Genomic DNA, 14,207 nt, shown 5'->3' on the forward strand with positions numbered 1-14,207 from the left:
TACTTTTCTTTGCACACACGGGCCTGATGGAGCAAAGTTCAATGTGCCCCCTCACCAACAGCTTACACGTGCTTCTTTCGGAGAAATTTGTTATCACCAGCATGAGCCACCCTTGCCAAAGCAATATTATTTGTCATAGTCTTTTTGTATGATATCACGTAGACACATATGTTGTTGATTTCCTTTTTTATGCTGTTTTATTGTCTGTTGGGATGCGTGGATTCACCTCTGCCCTTCTTGAGGAGGACACAGAGAGCTCTTATTACCGACGACATACCGCGCTTCTTTTCTGCTCCTGTTCTGCGGGAGCAGCCTCTCATGGTTTCACTTGTGTGTTGCAAGCCCCCTGTTCCGTGGTGCTACTTTCTTCTCAGTGTGGACGGCCATTGCACCGAAGTCGAGAAGAAAAGGCTTACAGCACCAGAAAAGGCTTACAGCACCTGGTATTCCCAGGCGGTCTCCCATCCAAGTACTAACCAGGCCCGACCCTGCTTAGCTTCCGAGATCGGACGAGATCGGGCGTTGTCAGGCTGGTATGGCCGTAAGCCACAAAGGCTGATGCGCACAAGCTTTTTATACATGTGCCCTCGCTATGTACACTCTGGGGTGTGAGGGCTCGCTCCTTTCACGTCTTTCCAAATGTCGAGGCCGCTTTTATTCTTCACTCCAACAAATCTGATTTCCAACGGAGACAAGTCAATCAATGGATATACTTTTCTTTGCACACACGGGCCTGATGGAGCAAAGTTCAATGTGCCCCCTAACCAACAGCTTACACGTGCTTCTTTCAGAGAAATTTGTTATCACCAGCATGAGCCACCCTTGCCAAAGCAATATTATTTGTCATAGTCTTTTTGTATGATATCACGTAGACACATATGTTGTTGATTTCCTTTTTTATGCTGTTTTATTGTCTGTTGGGATGCGTGGATTCACCTCTGCCCTTCTTGAGGAGGATACAGAGAGCTCTTATTACCGACGACATACTGCGCTTCTTTTCTGCTCCTGTTCTGCGGGAGCAGCCTCTCATGGTTTCACTTGTGTGTTGCAAGCCCCCTGTTCCGTGGTGCTACTTTCTTCTCAGTGTGGACGGCCATTGCACCGAAGTCGAGAAGAAAAGGCTTACAGCACCAGAAAAGGCTTACAGCACCTGGTATTCCCAGGCGGTCTCCCATCCAAGTACTAACCAGGCCCGACCCTGCTTAGCTTCCGAGATCGGACGAGATCGGGCGTTGTCAGGCTGGTATGGCCGTAAGCCACAAAGGCTGATGCGCACAAGCTTTTTATACATGTGCCCTCGCTATGTACACTCTGGGGTGTGAGGGCTCGCTCCTTTCACGTCTTTCCAAATGTCGAGGCCGCTTTTATTCTTCACTCCAACAAATCTGATTTCCAACGGAGACAAGTCAATCAATGGATATACTTTTCTTTGCACACACGGGCCTGATGGAGCAAAGTTCAATGTGCCCCCTAACCAACAGCTTACACGTGCTTCTTTCGGAGAAATTTGTTATCACCAGCATGAGCCACCCTTGCCAAGGCAATATTATTTGTCATAGTCTTTTTGTATGATATCACGTAGACACATATGTTGTTGATTTCCTTTTTGATGCTGTTTTATTGTCTGTTGGGATGCGTGGATTCACCTCTGCCCTTCTTGAGGAGGATACAGAGAGCTCTTATTACCGACGACATACTGCGCTTCTTTTCTGCTCCTGTTCTGCGGGAGCAGCCTCTCATGGTTTCACTTGTGTGTTGCAAGCCCCCTGTTCCGTGGTGCTACTTTCTTCTCAGTGTGGACGGCCATTGCACCGAAGTCGAGAAGAAAAGGCTTACAGCACCAGAAAAGGCTTACAGCACCTGGTATTCCCAGGCGGTCTCCCATCCAAGTACTAACCAGGCCCGACCCTGCTTAGCTTCCGAGATCGGACGAGATCGGGCGTTGTCAGGCTGGTATGGCCGTAAGCCACAAAGGCTGATGCGCACAAGCTTTTTATACATGTGCCCTAGCTATGTACACTCTGGGGTGTGAGGGCTCGCTCCTTTCACGTCTTTCCAAATGTCGAGGCCGCTTTTATTCTTCACTCCAACAAATCTGATTTCCAACGGAGACAAGTCAATCAATGGATATACTTTTCTTTGCACACACGGGCCTGATGGAGCAAAGTTCAATGTGCCCCCTAACCAACAGCTTACACGTGCTTCTTTCGGAGAAATTTGTTATCACCAGCATGAGCCACCCTTGCCAAAGCAATATTATTTGTCATAGTCTTTTTGTATGATATCACGTAGACACATATGTTGTTGATTTCCTTTTTTATGCTGTTTTATTGTCTGTTGGGATGCGTGGATTCACCTCTGCCCTTCTTGAGGAGGATACAGAGAGCTCTTATTACCGACGACATACTGCGCTTCTTTTCTGCTCCTGTTCTGCGGGAGCAGCCTCTCATGGTTTCACTTGTGTGTTGCAAGCCCCCTGTTCCGTGGTGCTACTTTCTTCTCAGTGTGGACGGCCATTGCACCGAAGTCGAGAAGAAAAGGCTTACAGCACCAGAAAAGGCTTACAGCACCTGGTATTCCCAGGCGGTCTCCCATCCAAGTACTAACCAGGCCCGACCCTGCTTAGCTTCCGAGATCGGACGAGATCGGGCGCTGTCAGGCTGGTATGGCCGTAAGCCACAAAGGCTGATGCGCACAAGCTTTTTATACATGTGCCCTCGCTATGTACACTCTGGGGTGTGAGGGCTCGCTCCTTTCACGTCTTTCCAAATGTCGAGGCCGCTTTTATTCTTCACTCCAACAAATCTGATTTCCAACGGAGACAAGTCAATCAATGGATATACTTTTCTTTGCACACACGGGCCTGATGGAGCAAAGTTCAATGTGCCCCCTAACCAACAGCTTACACGTGCTTCTTTCGGAGAAATTTGTTATCACCAGCATGAGCCACCCTTGCCAAAGCAATATTATTTGTCATAGTCTTTTTGTATGATATCACGTAGACACATATGTTGTTGATTTCCTTTTTTATGCTGTTTTATTGTCTGTTGGGATGCGTGGATTCACCTCTGCCCTTCTTGAGGAGGATACAGAGAGCTCTTATTACCGACGACATACTGCGCTTCTTTTCTGCTCCTGTTCTGCGGGAGCAGCCTCTCATGGTTTCACTTGTGTGTTGCAAGCCCCCTGTTCCGTGGTGCTACTTTCTTCTCAGTGTGGACGGCCATTGCACCGAAGTCGAGAAGAAAAGGCTTACAGCACCAGAAAAGGCTTACAGCACCTGGTATTCCCAGGCGGTCTCCCATCCAAGTACTAACCAGGCCCGACCCTGCTTAGCTTCCCAGATCGGACGAGATCGGGCGTTGTCAGGCTGGTATGGCCGTAAGCCACAAAGGCTGATGCGCACAAGCTTTTTATACATGTGCCCTCGCTATGTACACTCTGGGGTGTGAGGGCTCGCTCCTTTCACGTCTTTCCAAATGTCGAGGCCGCTTTTATTCTTCACTCCAACAAATCTGATTTCCAACGGAGACAAGTCAATCAATGGATATACTTTTCTTTGCACACACGGGCCTGATGGAGCAAAGTTCAATGTGCCCCCTAACCAACAGCTTACACGTGCTTCTTTCGGAGAAATTTGTTATCACCAGCATGAGCCACCCTTGCCAAGGCAATATTATTTGTCAGTCTTTTTGTATGATATCACGTAGACACATATGTTGTTGATTTCCTTTTTTATGCTGTTTTATTGTCTGTTGGGATGCGTGGATTCACCTCTGCCCTTCTTGAGGAGGATACAGAGAGCTCTTATTACCGACGACATACTGCGCTTCTTTTCTGCTCCTGTTCTGCGGGAGCAGCCTCTCATGGTTTCACTTGTGTGTTGCAAGCCCCCTGTTCCGTGGTGCTACTTTCTTCTCAGTGTGGACGGCCATTGCACCGAAGTCGAGAAGAAAAGGCTTACAGCACCAGAAAAGGCTTACAGCACCTGGTATTCCCAGGCGGTCTCCCATCCAAGTACTAACCAGGCCCGACCCTGCTTAGCTTCCGAGATCGGACGAGATCGGGCGTTGTCAGGCTGGTATGGCCGTAAGCCACAAAGGCTGATGCGCACAAGCTTTTTATACATGTGCCCTCGCTATGTACACTCTGGGGTGTGAGGGCTCGCTCCTTTCACGTCTTTCCAAATGTCGAGGCCGCTTTTATTCTTCACTCCAACAAATCTGATTTCCAACGGAGACAAGTCAATCAATGGATATACTTTTCTTTGCACACACGGGCCTGATGGAGCAAAGTTCAATGTGCCCCCTCACCAACAGCTTACACGTGCTTCTTTCGGAGAAATTTGTTATCACCAGCATGAGCCACCCTTGCCAAAGCAATATTATTTGTCATAGTCTTTTTGTATGATATCACGTAGACACATATGTTGTTGATTTCCTTTTTTATGCTGTTTTATTGTCTGTTGGGATGCGTGGATTCACCTCTGCCCTTCTTGAGGAGGACACAGAGAGCTCTTATTACCGACGACATACCGCGCTTCTTTTCTGCTCCTGTTCTGCGGGAGCAGCCTCTCATGGTTTCACTTGTGTGTTGCAAGCCCCCTGTTCCGTGGTGCTACTTTCTTCTCAGTGTGGACGGCCATTGCACCGAAGTCGAGAAGAAAAGGCTTACAGCACCAGAAAAGGCTTACAGCACCTGGTATTCCCAGGCGGTCTCCCATCCAAGTACTAACCAGGCCCGACCCTGCTTAGCTTCCGAGATCGGACGAGATCGGGCGTTGTCAGGCTGGTATGGCCGTAAGCCACAAAGGCTGATGCGCACAAGCTTTTTATACATGTGCCCTCGCTATGTACACTCTGGGGTGTGAGGGCTCGCTCCTTTCACGTCTTTCCAAATGTCGAGGCCGCTTTTATTCTTCACTCCAACAAATCTGATTTCCAACGGAGACAAGTCAATCAATGGATATACTTTTCTTTGCACACACGGGCCTGATGGAGCAAAGTTCAATGTGCCCCCTAACCAACAGCTTACACGTGCTTCTTTCAGAGAAATTTGTTATCACCAGCATGAGCCACCCTTGCCAAAGCAATATTATTTGTCATAGTCTTTTTGTATGATATCACGTAGACACATATGTTGTTGATTTCCTTTTTTATGCTGTTTTATTGTCTGTTGGGATGCGTGGATTCACCTCTGCCCTTCTTGAGGAGGATACAGAGAGCTCTTATTACCGACGACATACTGCGCTTCTTTTCTGCTCCTGTTCTGCGGGAGCAGCCTCTCATGGTTTCACTTGTGTGTTGCAAGCCCCCTGTTCCGTGGTGCTACTTTCTTCTCAGTGTGGACGGCCATTGCACCGAAGTCGAGAAGAAAAGGCTTACAGCACCAGAAAAGGCTTACAGCACCTGGTATTCCCAGGCGGTCTCCCATCCAAGTACTAACCAGGCCCGACCCTGCTTAGCTTCCGAGATCGGACGAGATCGGGCGTTGTCAGGCTGGTATGGCCGTAAGCCACAAAGGCTGATGCGCACAAGCTTTTTATACATGTGCCCTCGCTATGTACACTCTGGGGTGTGAGGGCTCGCTCCTTTCACGTCTTTCCAAATGTCGAGGCCGCTTTTATTCTTCACTCCAACAAATCTGATTTCCAACGGAGACAAGTCAATCAATGGATATACTTTTCTTTGCACACACGGGCCTGATGGAGCAAAGTTCAATGTGCCCCCTAACCAACAGCTTACACGTGCTTCTTTCGGAGAAATTTGTTATCACCAGCATGAGCCACCCTTGCCAAAGCAATATTATTTGTCATAGTCTTTTTGTATGATATCACGTAGACACATATGTTGTTGATTTCCTTTTTTATGCTGTTTTATTGTCTGTTGGGATGCGTGGATTCACCTCTGCCCTTCTTGAGGAGGATACAGAGAGCTCTTATTACCGACGACATACTGCGCTTCTTTTCTGCTCCTGTTCTGCGGGAGCAGCCTCTCATGGTTTCACTTGTGTGTTGCAAGCCCCCTGTTCCGTGGTGCTACTTTCTTCTCAGTGTGGACGGCCATTGCACCGAAGTCGAGAAGAAAAGGCTTACAGCACCAGAAAAGGCTTACAGCACCTGGTATTCCCAGGCGGTCTCCCATCCAAGTACTAACCAGGCCCGACCCTGCTTAGCTTCCCAGATCGGGCGTTGTCAGGCTGGTATGGCCGTAAGCCACAAAGGCTGATGCGCACAAGCTTTTTATACATGTGCCCTCGCTATGTACACTCTGGGGTGTGAGGGCTCGCTCCTTTCACGTCTTTCCAAATGTCGAGGCCGCTTTTATTCTTCACTCCAACAAATCTGATTTCCAACGGAGACAAGTCAATCAATGGATATACTTTTCTTTGCACACACGGGCCTGATGGAGCAAAGTTCAATGTGCCCCCTAACCAACAGCTTACACGTGCTTCTTTCGGAGAAATTTGTTATCACCAGCATGAGCCACCCTTGCCAAGGCAATATTATTTGTCATAGTCTTTTTGTATGATATCACGTAGACACATATGTTGTTGATTTCCTTTTTTATGCTGTTTTATTGTCTGTTGGGATGCGTGGATTCACCTCTGCCCTTCTTGAGGAGGATACAGAGAGCTCTTATTACCGACGACATACTGCGCTTCTTTTCTGCTCCTGTTCTGCGGGAGCAGCCTCTCATGGTTTCACTTGTGTGTTGCAAGCCCCCTGTTCCGTGGTGCTACTTTCTTCTCAGTGTGGACGGCCATTGCACCGAAGTCGAGAAGAAAAGGCTTACAGCACCAGAAAAGGCTTACAGCACCTGGTATTCCCAGGCGGTCTCCCATCCAAGTACTAACCAGGCCCGACCCTGCTTAGCTTCCGAGATCGGACAAGATCGGGCGTTGTCAGGCTGGTATGGCCGTAAGCCACAAAGGCTGATGCGCACAAGCTTTTTATACATGTGCCCTAGCTATGTACACTCTGGGGTGTGAGGGCTCGCTCCTTTCACGTCTTTCCAAATGTCGAGGCCGCTTTTATTCTTCACTCCAACAAATCTGATTTCCAACGGAGACAAGTCAATCAATGGATATACTTTTCTTTGCACACACGGGCCTGATGGAGCAAAGTTCAATGTGCCCCCTCACCAACAGCTTACACGTGCTTCTTTCGGAGAAATTTGTTATCACCAGCATGAGCCACCCTTGCCAAGGCAATATTATTTGTCATAGTCTTTTTGTATGATATCACGTAGACACGTATGTTGTTGATTTCCTTTTTTATGCTGTTTTATTGTCTGTTGGGATGCGTGGATTCACCTCTGCCCTTCTTGAGGAGGACACAGAGAGCTCTTATTACCGACGACATACCGCGCTTCTTTTCTGCTCCTGTTCTGCGGGAGCAGCCTCTCATGGTTTCACTTGTGTGTTGCAAGCCCCCTGTTCCGTGGTGCTACTTTCTTCTCAGTGTGGACGGCCATTGCACCGAAGTCGAGAAGAAAAGGCTTACAGCACCAGAAAAGGCTTACAGCACCTGGTATTCCCAGGCGGTCTCCCATCCAAGTACTAACCAGGCCCGACCCTGCTTAGCTTCCGAGATCGGACGAGATCGGGCGTTGTCAGGCTGGTATGGCCGTAAGCCACAAAGGCTGATGCGCACAAGCTTTTTATACATGTGCCCTCGCTATGTACACTCTGGGGTGTGAGGGCTCGCTCCTTTCACGTCTTTCCAAATGTCGAGGCCGCTTTTATTCTTCACTCCAACAAATCTGATTTCCAACGGAGACAAGTCAATCAATGGATATACTTTTCTTTGCACACACGGGCCTGATGGAGCAAAGTTCAATGTGCCCCCTAACCAACAGCTTACACGTACTTCTTTCGGAGAACTTTGTTATCACCAGCATGAGCCACCCTTGCCAAGGCAATATTATTTGTCATAGTCTTTTTGTATGATATCACGTAGACACATATGTTGTTGATTTCCTTTTTTATGCTGTTTTATTGTCTGTTGGGATGCGTGGATTCACCTCTGCCCTTCTTGAGGAGGATACAGAGAGCTCTTATTACCGACGACATACTGCGCTTCTTTTCTGCTCCTGTTCTGCGGGAGCAGCCTCTCATGGTTTCACTTGTGTGTTGCAAGCCCCCTGTTCCGTGGTGCTACTTTCTTCTCAGTGTGGACGGCCATTGCACCGAAGTCGAGAAGAAAAGGCTTACAGCACCAGAAAAGGCTTACAGCACCTGGTATTCCCAGGCGGTCTCCCATCCAAGTACTAACCAGGCCCGACCCTGCTTAGCTTCCGAGATCGGACGAGATCGGGCGTTGTCAGGCTGGTATGGCCGTAAGCCACAAAGGCTGATGCGCACAAGCTTTTTATACATGTGCCCTCGCTATGTACACTCTGGGGTGTGAGGGCTCGCTCCTTTCACGTCTTTCCAAATGTCGAGGCCGCTTTTATTCTTCACTCCAACAAATCTGATTTCCAACGGAGACAAGTCAATCAATGGATATACTTTTCTTTGCACACACGGGCCTGATGGAGCAAAGTTCAATGTGCCCCCTAACCAACAGCTTACACGTGCTTCTTTCGGAGAAATTTGTTATCACCAGCATGAGCCACCCTTGCCAAAGCAATATTATTTGTCATAGTCTTTTTGTATGATATCACGTAGACACATATGTTGTTGATTTCCTTTTTTATGCTGTTTTATTGTCTGTTGGGATGCGTGGATTCACCTCTGCCCTTCTTGAGGAGGATACAGAGAGCTCTTATTACCGACGACATACTGCGCTTCTTTTCTGCTCCTGTTCTGCGGGAGCAGCCTCTCATGGTTTCACTTGTGTGTTGCAAGCCCCCTGTTCCGTGGTGCTACTTTCTTCTCAGTGTGGACGGCCATTGCACCGAAGTCGAGAAGAAAAGGCTTACAGCACCAGAAAAGGCTTACAGCACCTGGTATTCCCAGGCGGTCTCCCATCCAAGTACTAACCAGGCCCGACCCTGCTTAGCTTCCCAGATCGGACGAGATCGGGCGTTGTCAGGCTGGTATGGCCGTAAGCCACAAAGGCTGATGCGCACAAGCTTTTTATACATGTGCCCTCGCTATGTACACTCTGGGGTGTGAGGGCTCGCTCCTTTCACGTCTTTCCAAATGTCGAGGCCGCTTTTATTCTTCACTCCAACAAATCTGATTTCCAACGGAGACAAGTCAATCAATGGATATACTTTTCTTTGCACACACGGGCCTGATGGAGCAAAGTTCAATGTGCCCCCTAACCAACAGCTTACACGTGCTTCTTTCGGAGAAATTTGTTATCACCAGCATGAGCCACCCTTGCCAAGGCAATATTATTTGTCATAGTCTTTTTGTATGATATCACGTAGACACATATGTTGTTGATTTCCTTTTTTATGCTGTTTTATTGTCTGTTGGGATGCGTGGATTCACCTCTGCCCTTCTTGAGGAGGATACAGAGAGCTCTTATTACCGACGACATACTGCGCTTCTTTTCTGCTCCTGTTCTGCGGGAGCAGCCTCTCATGGTTTCACTTGTGTGTTGCAAGCCCCCTGTTCCGTGGTGCTACTTTCTTCTCAGTGTGGACGGCCATTGCACCGAAGTCGAGAAGAAAAGGCTTACAGCACCAGAAAAGGCTTACAGCACCTGGTATTCCCAGGCGGTCTCCCATCCAAGTACTAACCAGGCCCGACCCTGCTTAGCTTCCGAGATCGGACGAGATCGGGCGTTGTCAGGCTGGTATGGCCGTAAGCCACAAAGGCTGATGCGCACAAGCTTTTTATACATGTGCCCTAGCTATGTACACTCTGGGGTGTGAGGGCTCGCTCCTTTCACGTCTTTCCAAATGTCGAGGCCGCTTTTATTCTTCACTCCAACAAATCTGATTTCCAACGGAGACAAGTCAATCAATGGATATACTTTTCTTTGCACACACGGGCCTGATGGAGCAAAGTTCAATGTGCCCCCTCACCAACAGCTTACACGTGCTTCTTTCGGAGAAATTTGTTATCACCAGCATGAGCCACCCTTGCCAAGGCAATATTATTTGTCATAGTCTTTTTGTATGATATCACGTAGACACGTATGTTGTTGATTTCCTTTTTTATGCTGTTTTATTGTCTGTTGGGATGCGTGGATTCACCTCTGCCCTTCTTGAGGAGGACACAGAGAGCTCTTATTACCGACGACATACCGCGCTTCTTTTCTGCTCCTGTTCTGCGGGAGCAGCCTCTCATGGTTTCACTTGTGTGTTGCAAGCCCCCTGTTCCGTGGTGCTACTTTCTTCTCAGTGTGGACGGCCATTGCACCGAAGTCGAGAAGAAAAGGCTTACAGCACCAGAAAAGGCTTACAGCACCTGGTATTCCCAGGCGGTCTCCCATCCAAGTACTAACCAGGCCCGACCCTGCTTAGCTTCCGAGATCGGACGAGATCGGGCGTTGTCAGGCTGGTATGGCCGTAAGCCACAAAGGCTGATGCGCACAAGCTTTTTATACATGTGCCCTCGCTATGTACACTCTGGGGTGTGAGGGCTCGCTCCTTTCACGTCTTTCCAAATGTCGAGGCCGCTTTTATTCTTCACTCCAACAAATCTGATTTCCAACGGAGACAAGTCAATCAATGGATATACTTTTCTTTGCACACACGGGCCTGATGGAGCAAAGTTCAATGTGCCCCCTAACCAACAGCTTACACGTACTTCTTTCGGAGAACTTTGTTATCACCAGCATGAGCCACCCTTGCCAAGGCAATATTATTTGTCATAGTCTTTTTGTATGATATCACGTAGACACATATGTTGTTGATTTCCTTTTTTATGCTGTTTTATTGTCTGTTGGGATGCGTGGATTCACCTCTGCCCTTCTTGAGGAGGATACAGAGAGCTCTTATTACCGACGACATACTGCGCTTCTTTTCTGCTCCTGTTCTGCGGGAGCAGCCTCTCATGGTTTCACTTGTGTGTTGCAAGCCCCCTGTTCCGTGGTGCTACTTTCTTCTCAGTGTGGACGGCCATTGCACCGAAGTCGAGAAGAAAAGGCTTACAGCACCAGAAAAGGCTTACAGCACCTGGTATTCCCAGGCGGTCTCCCATCCAAGTACTAACCAGGCCCGACCCTGCTTAGCTTCCGAGATCGGACGAGATCGGGCGTTGTCAGGCTGGTATGGCCGTAAGCCACAAAGGCTGATGCGCACAAGCTTTTTATACATGTGCCCTCGCTATGTACACTCTGGGGTGTGAGGGCTCGCTCCTTTCACGTCTTTCCAAATGTCGAGGCCGCTTTTATTCTTCACTCCAACAAATCTGATTTCCAACGGAGACAAGTCAATCAATGGATATACTTTTCTTTGCACACACGGGCCTGATGGAGCAAAGTTCAATGTGCCCCCTCACCAACAGCTTACACGTGCTTCTTTCGGAGAAATTTGTTATCACCAGCATGAGCCACCCTTGCCAAGGCAATATTATTTGTCATAGTCTTTTTGTATGATATCACGTAGACACATATGTTGTTGATTTCCTTTTTTATGCTGTTTTATTGTCTGTTGGGATGCGTGGATTCACCTCTGCCCTTCTTGAGGAGGACACAGAGAGCTCTTATTACCGACGACATACCGCGCTTCTTTTCTGCTCCTGTTCTGCGGGAGCAGCCTCTCATGGTTTCACTTGTGTGTTGCAAGCCCCCTGTTCCGTGGTGCTACTTTCTTCTCAGTGTGGACGGCCATTGCACCGAAGTCGAGAAGAAAAGGCTTACAGCACCAGAAAAGGCTTACAGCACCTGGTATTCCCAGGCGGTCTCCCATCCAAGTACTAACCAGGCCCGACCCTGCTTAGCTTCCGAGATCGGACGAGATCGGGCGCTGTCAGGCTGGTATGGCCGTAAGCCACAAAGGCTGATGCGCACAAGCTTTTTATACATGTGCCCTCGCTATGTACACTCTGGGGTGTGAGGGCTCGCTCCTTTCACGTCTTTCCAAATGTCGAGGCCGCTTTTATTCTTCACTCCAACAAATCTGATTTCCAACGGAGACAAGTCAATCAATGGATATACTTTTCTTTGCACACACGGGCCTGATGGAGCAAAGTTCAATGTGCCCCCTAACCAACAGCTTACACGTACTTCTTTCGGAGAACTTTGTTATCACCAGCATGAGCCACCCTTGCCAAGGCAATATTATTTGTCATAGTCTTTTTGTATGATATCACGTAGACACATATGTTGTTGATTTCCTTTTTTATGCTGTTTTATTGTCTGTTGGGATGCGTGGATTCACCTCTGCCCTTCTTGAGGAGGATACAGAGAGCTCTTATTACCGACGACATACTGCGCTTCTTTTCTGCTCCTGTTCTGCGGGAGCAGCCTCTCATGGTTTCACTTGTGTGTTGCAAGCCCCCTGTTCCGTGGTGCTACTTTCTTCTCAGTGTGGACGGCCATTGCACCGAAGTCGAGAAGAAAAGGCTTACAGCACCAGAAAAGGCTTACAGCACCTGGTATTCCCAGGCGGTCTCCCATCCAAGTACTAACCAGGCCCGACCCTGCTTAGCTTCCGAGATCGGACGAGATCGGGCGTTGTCAGGCTGGTATGGCCGTAAGCCACAAAGGCTGATGCGCACAAGCTTTTTATACATGTGCCCTCGCTATGTACACTCTGGGGTGTGAGGGCTCGCTCCTTTCACGTCTTTCCAAATGTCGAGGCCGCTTTTATTCTTCACTCCAACAAATCTGATTTCCAACGGAGACAAGTCAATCAATGGATATACTTTTCTTTGCACACACGGGCCTGATGGAGCAAAGTTCAATGTGCCCCCTAACCAACAGCTTACACGTGCTTCTTTCGGAGAAATTTGTTATCACCAGCATGAGCCACCCTTGCCAAAGCAATATTATTTGTCATAGTCTTTTTGTATGATATCACGTAGACACATATGTTGTTGATTTCCTTTTTTATGCTGTTTTATTGTCTGTTGGGATGCGTGGATTCACCTCTGCCCTTCTTGAGGAGGATACAGAGAGCTCTTATTACCGACGACATACTGCGCTTCTTTTCTGCTCCTGTTCTGCGGGAGCAGCCTCTCATGGTTTCACTTGTGTGTTGCAAGCCCCCTGTTCCGTGGTGCTACTTTCTTCTCAGTGTGGACGGCCATTGCACCGAAGTCGAGAAGAAAAGGCTTACAGCACCAGAAAAGGCTTACAGCACCTGGTATTCCCAGGCGGTCTCCCATCCAAGTACTAACCAGGCCCGACCCTGCTTAGCTTCCCAGATCGGACGAGATCGGGCGTTGTCAGGCTGGTATGGCCGTAAGCCACAAAGGCTGATGCGCACAAGCTTTTTATACATGTGCCCTCGCTATGTACACTCTGGGGTGTGAGGGCTCGCTCCTTTCACGTCTTTCCAAATGTCGAGGCCGCTTTTATTCTTCACTCCAACAAATCTGATTTCCAACGGAGACAAGTCAATCAATGGATATACTTTTCTTTGCACACACGGGCCTGATGGAGCAAAGTTCAATGTGCCCCCTAACCAACAGCTTACACGTGCTTCTTTCGGAGAAATTTGTTATCACCAGCATGAGCCACCCTTGCCAAGGCAATATTATTTGTCATAGTCTTTTTGTATGATATCACGTAGACACATATGTTGTTGATTTCCTTTTTTATGCTGTTTTATTGTCTGTTGGGATGCGTGGATTCACCTCTGCCCTTCTTGAGGAGGATACAGAGAGCTCTTATTACCGACGACATACTGCGCTTCTTTTCTGCTCCTGTTCTGCGGGAGCAGCCTCTCATGGTTTCACTTGTGTGTTGCAAGCCCCCTGTTCCGTGGTGCTACTTTCTTCTCAGTGTGGACGGCCATTGCACCGAAGTCGAGAAGAAAAGGCTTACAGCACCAGAAAAGGCTTACAGCACCTGGTATTCCCAGGCGGTCTCCCATCCAAGTACTAACCAGGCCCGACCCTGCTTAGCTTCCGAGATCGGACGAGATCGGGCGTTGTCAGGCTGGTATGGCCGTAAGCCACAAAGGCTGATGCGCACAAGCTTTTTATACATGTGCCCTAGCTATGTACACTCTGGGGTGTGAGGGCTCGCTCCTTTCACGTCTTTCCAAATGTCGAGGCCGCTTTTATTCTTCACTCCAACAAATCTGATTTCCAACGGAGACAAGTCAATCAATGGATATACTTTTCTTTGCACACAC

The 14,207-nt window shown here is 48.5% G+C and overlaps 19 non-coding genes and 1 pseudogene across 19 annotated transcripts; all 20 read right to left on the bottom strand.

The window, feature by feature from the left end:
• Positions 1-428: 428 nt before the first annotated feature.
• On the bottom strand, positions 429-547 carry LOC139328505 (5S ribosomal RNA). The gene has a single exon (XR_011602033.1). It is a non-coding gene; the product is annotated as a 5S ribosomal RNA (ribosomal RNA).
• Positions 548-1,138: 591 nt separating this feature from the next.
• LOC139328506 (5S ribosomal RNA) lies at positions 1,139-1,257 on the bottom strand. Its single transcript, XR_011602034.1, has one exon. It is a non-coding gene; the product is annotated as a 5S ribosomal RNA (ribosomal RNA).
• Positions 1,258-1,848: 591 nt separating this feature from the next.
• On the bottom strand, positions 1,849-1,967 carry LOC139328508 (5S ribosomal RNA). The gene has a single exon (XR_011602035.1). It is a non-coding gene; the product is annotated as a 5S ribosomal RNA (ribosomal RNA).
• Positions 1,968-2,558: 591 nt separating this feature from the next.
• Positions 2,559-2,677, bottom strand: LOC139328122 (5S ribosomal RNA). Its single transcript, XR_011601712.1, has one exon. It is a non-coding gene; the product is annotated as a 5S ribosomal RNA (ribosomal RNA).
• A 591-nt stretch (positions 2,678-3,268) lies between these two features.
• Positions 3,269-3,387, bottom strand: LOC139328359 (5S ribosomal RNA). Its single transcript, XR_011601943.1, has one exon. It is a non-coding gene; the product is annotated as a 5S ribosomal RNA (ribosomal RNA).
• A 589-nt stretch (positions 3,388-3,976) lies between these two features.
• Positions 3,977-4,095, bottom strand: LOC139328509 (5S ribosomal RNA). The gene has a single exon (XR_011602036.1). It is a non-coding gene; the product is annotated as a 5S ribosomal RNA (ribosomal RNA).
• A 591-nt stretch (positions 4,096-4,686) lies between these two features.
• On the bottom strand, positions 4,687-4,805 carry LOC139328105 (5S ribosomal RNA). Its single transcript, XR_011601696.1, has one exon. It is a non-coding gene; the product is annotated as a 5S ribosomal RNA (ribosomal RNA).
• Positions 4,806-5,396: 591 nt separating this feature from the next.
• LOC139328106 (5S ribosomal RNA) lies at positions 5,397-5,515 on the bottom strand. Its single transcript, XR_011601697.1, has one exon. It is a non-coding gene; the product is annotated as a 5S ribosomal RNA (ribosomal RNA).
• A 591-nt stretch (positions 5,516-6,106) lies between these two features.
• On the bottom strand, positions 6,107-6,215 carry LOC139328423 (5S ribosomal RNA; annotated as a pseudogene).
• A 591-nt stretch (positions 6,216-6,806) lies between these two features.
• On the bottom strand, positions 6,807-6,925 carry LOC139328326 (5S ribosomal RNA). The gene has a single exon (XR_011601910.1). It is a non-coding gene; the product is annotated as a 5S ribosomal RNA (ribosomal RNA).
• Positions 6,926-7,516: 591 nt separating this feature from the next.
• LOC139328107 (5S ribosomal RNA) lies at positions 7,517-7,635 on the bottom strand. Its single transcript, XR_011601698.1, has one exon. It is a non-coding gene; the product is annotated as a 5S ribosomal RNA (ribosomal RNA).
• A 591-nt stretch (positions 7,636-8,226) lies between these two features.
• Positions 8,227-8,345, bottom strand: LOC139328108 (5S ribosomal RNA). Its single transcript, XR_011601699.1, has one exon. It is a non-coding gene; the product is annotated as a 5S ribosomal RNA (ribosomal RNA).
• Positions 8,346-8,936: 591 nt separating this feature from the next.
• On the bottom strand, positions 8,937-9,055 carry LOC139328360 (5S ribosomal RNA). The gene has a single exon (XR_011601944.1). It is a non-coding gene; the product is annotated as a 5S ribosomal RNA (ribosomal RNA).
• A 591-nt stretch (positions 9,056-9,646) lies between these two features.
• LOC139328109 (5S ribosomal RNA) lies at positions 9,647-9,765 on the bottom strand. The gene has a single exon (XR_011601700.1). It is a non-coding gene; the product is annotated as a 5S ribosomal RNA (ribosomal RNA).
• A 591-nt stretch (positions 9,766-10,356) lies between these two features.
• Positions 10,357-10,475, bottom strand: LOC139328112 (5S ribosomal RNA). Its single transcript, XR_011601702.1, has one exon. It is a non-coding gene; the product is annotated as a 5S ribosomal RNA (ribosomal RNA).
• Positions 10,476-11,066: 591 nt separating this feature from the next.
• LOC139328113 (5S ribosomal RNA) lies at positions 11,067-11,185 on the bottom strand. Its single transcript, XR_011601703.1, has one exon. It is a non-coding gene; the product is annotated as a 5S ribosomal RNA (ribosomal RNA).
• Positions 11,186-11,776: 591 nt separating this feature from the next.
• Positions 11,777-11,895, bottom strand: LOC139328133 (5S ribosomal RNA). The gene has a single exon (XR_011601724.1). It is a non-coding gene; the product is annotated as a 5S ribosomal RNA (ribosomal RNA).
• Positions 11,896-12,486: 591 nt separating this feature from the next.
• Positions 12,487-12,605, bottom strand: LOC139328114 (5S ribosomal RNA). Its single transcript, XR_011601704.1, has one exon. It is a non-coding gene; the product is annotated as a 5S ribosomal RNA (ribosomal RNA).
• A 591-nt stretch (positions 12,606-13,196) lies between these two features.
• Positions 13,197-13,315, bottom strand: LOC139328361 (5S ribosomal RNA). The gene has a single exon (XR_011601945.1). It is a non-coding gene; the product is annotated as a 5S ribosomal RNA (ribosomal RNA).
• Positions 13,316-13,906: 591 nt separating this feature from the next.
• LOC139328115 (5S ribosomal RNA) lies at positions 13,907-14,025 on the bottom strand. Its single transcript, XR_011601705.1, has one exon. It is a non-coding gene; the product is annotated as a 5S ribosomal RNA (ribosomal RNA).
• Between the last annotated feature and the right edge of the window lie 182 nt (positions 14,026-14,207).

The sequence above is a fragment of the Chaetodon trifascialis genome (assembly GCF_039877785.1).
Source record: "Chaetodon trifascialis isolate fChaTrf1 chromosome 24 unlocalized genomic scaffold, fChaTrf1.hap1 SUPER_24_unloc_1, whole genome shotgun sequence".
Lineage (NCBI taxonomy): Eukaryota > Metazoa > Chordata > Actinopteri > Chaetodontiformes > Chaetodontidae > Chaetodon > Chaetodon trifascialis.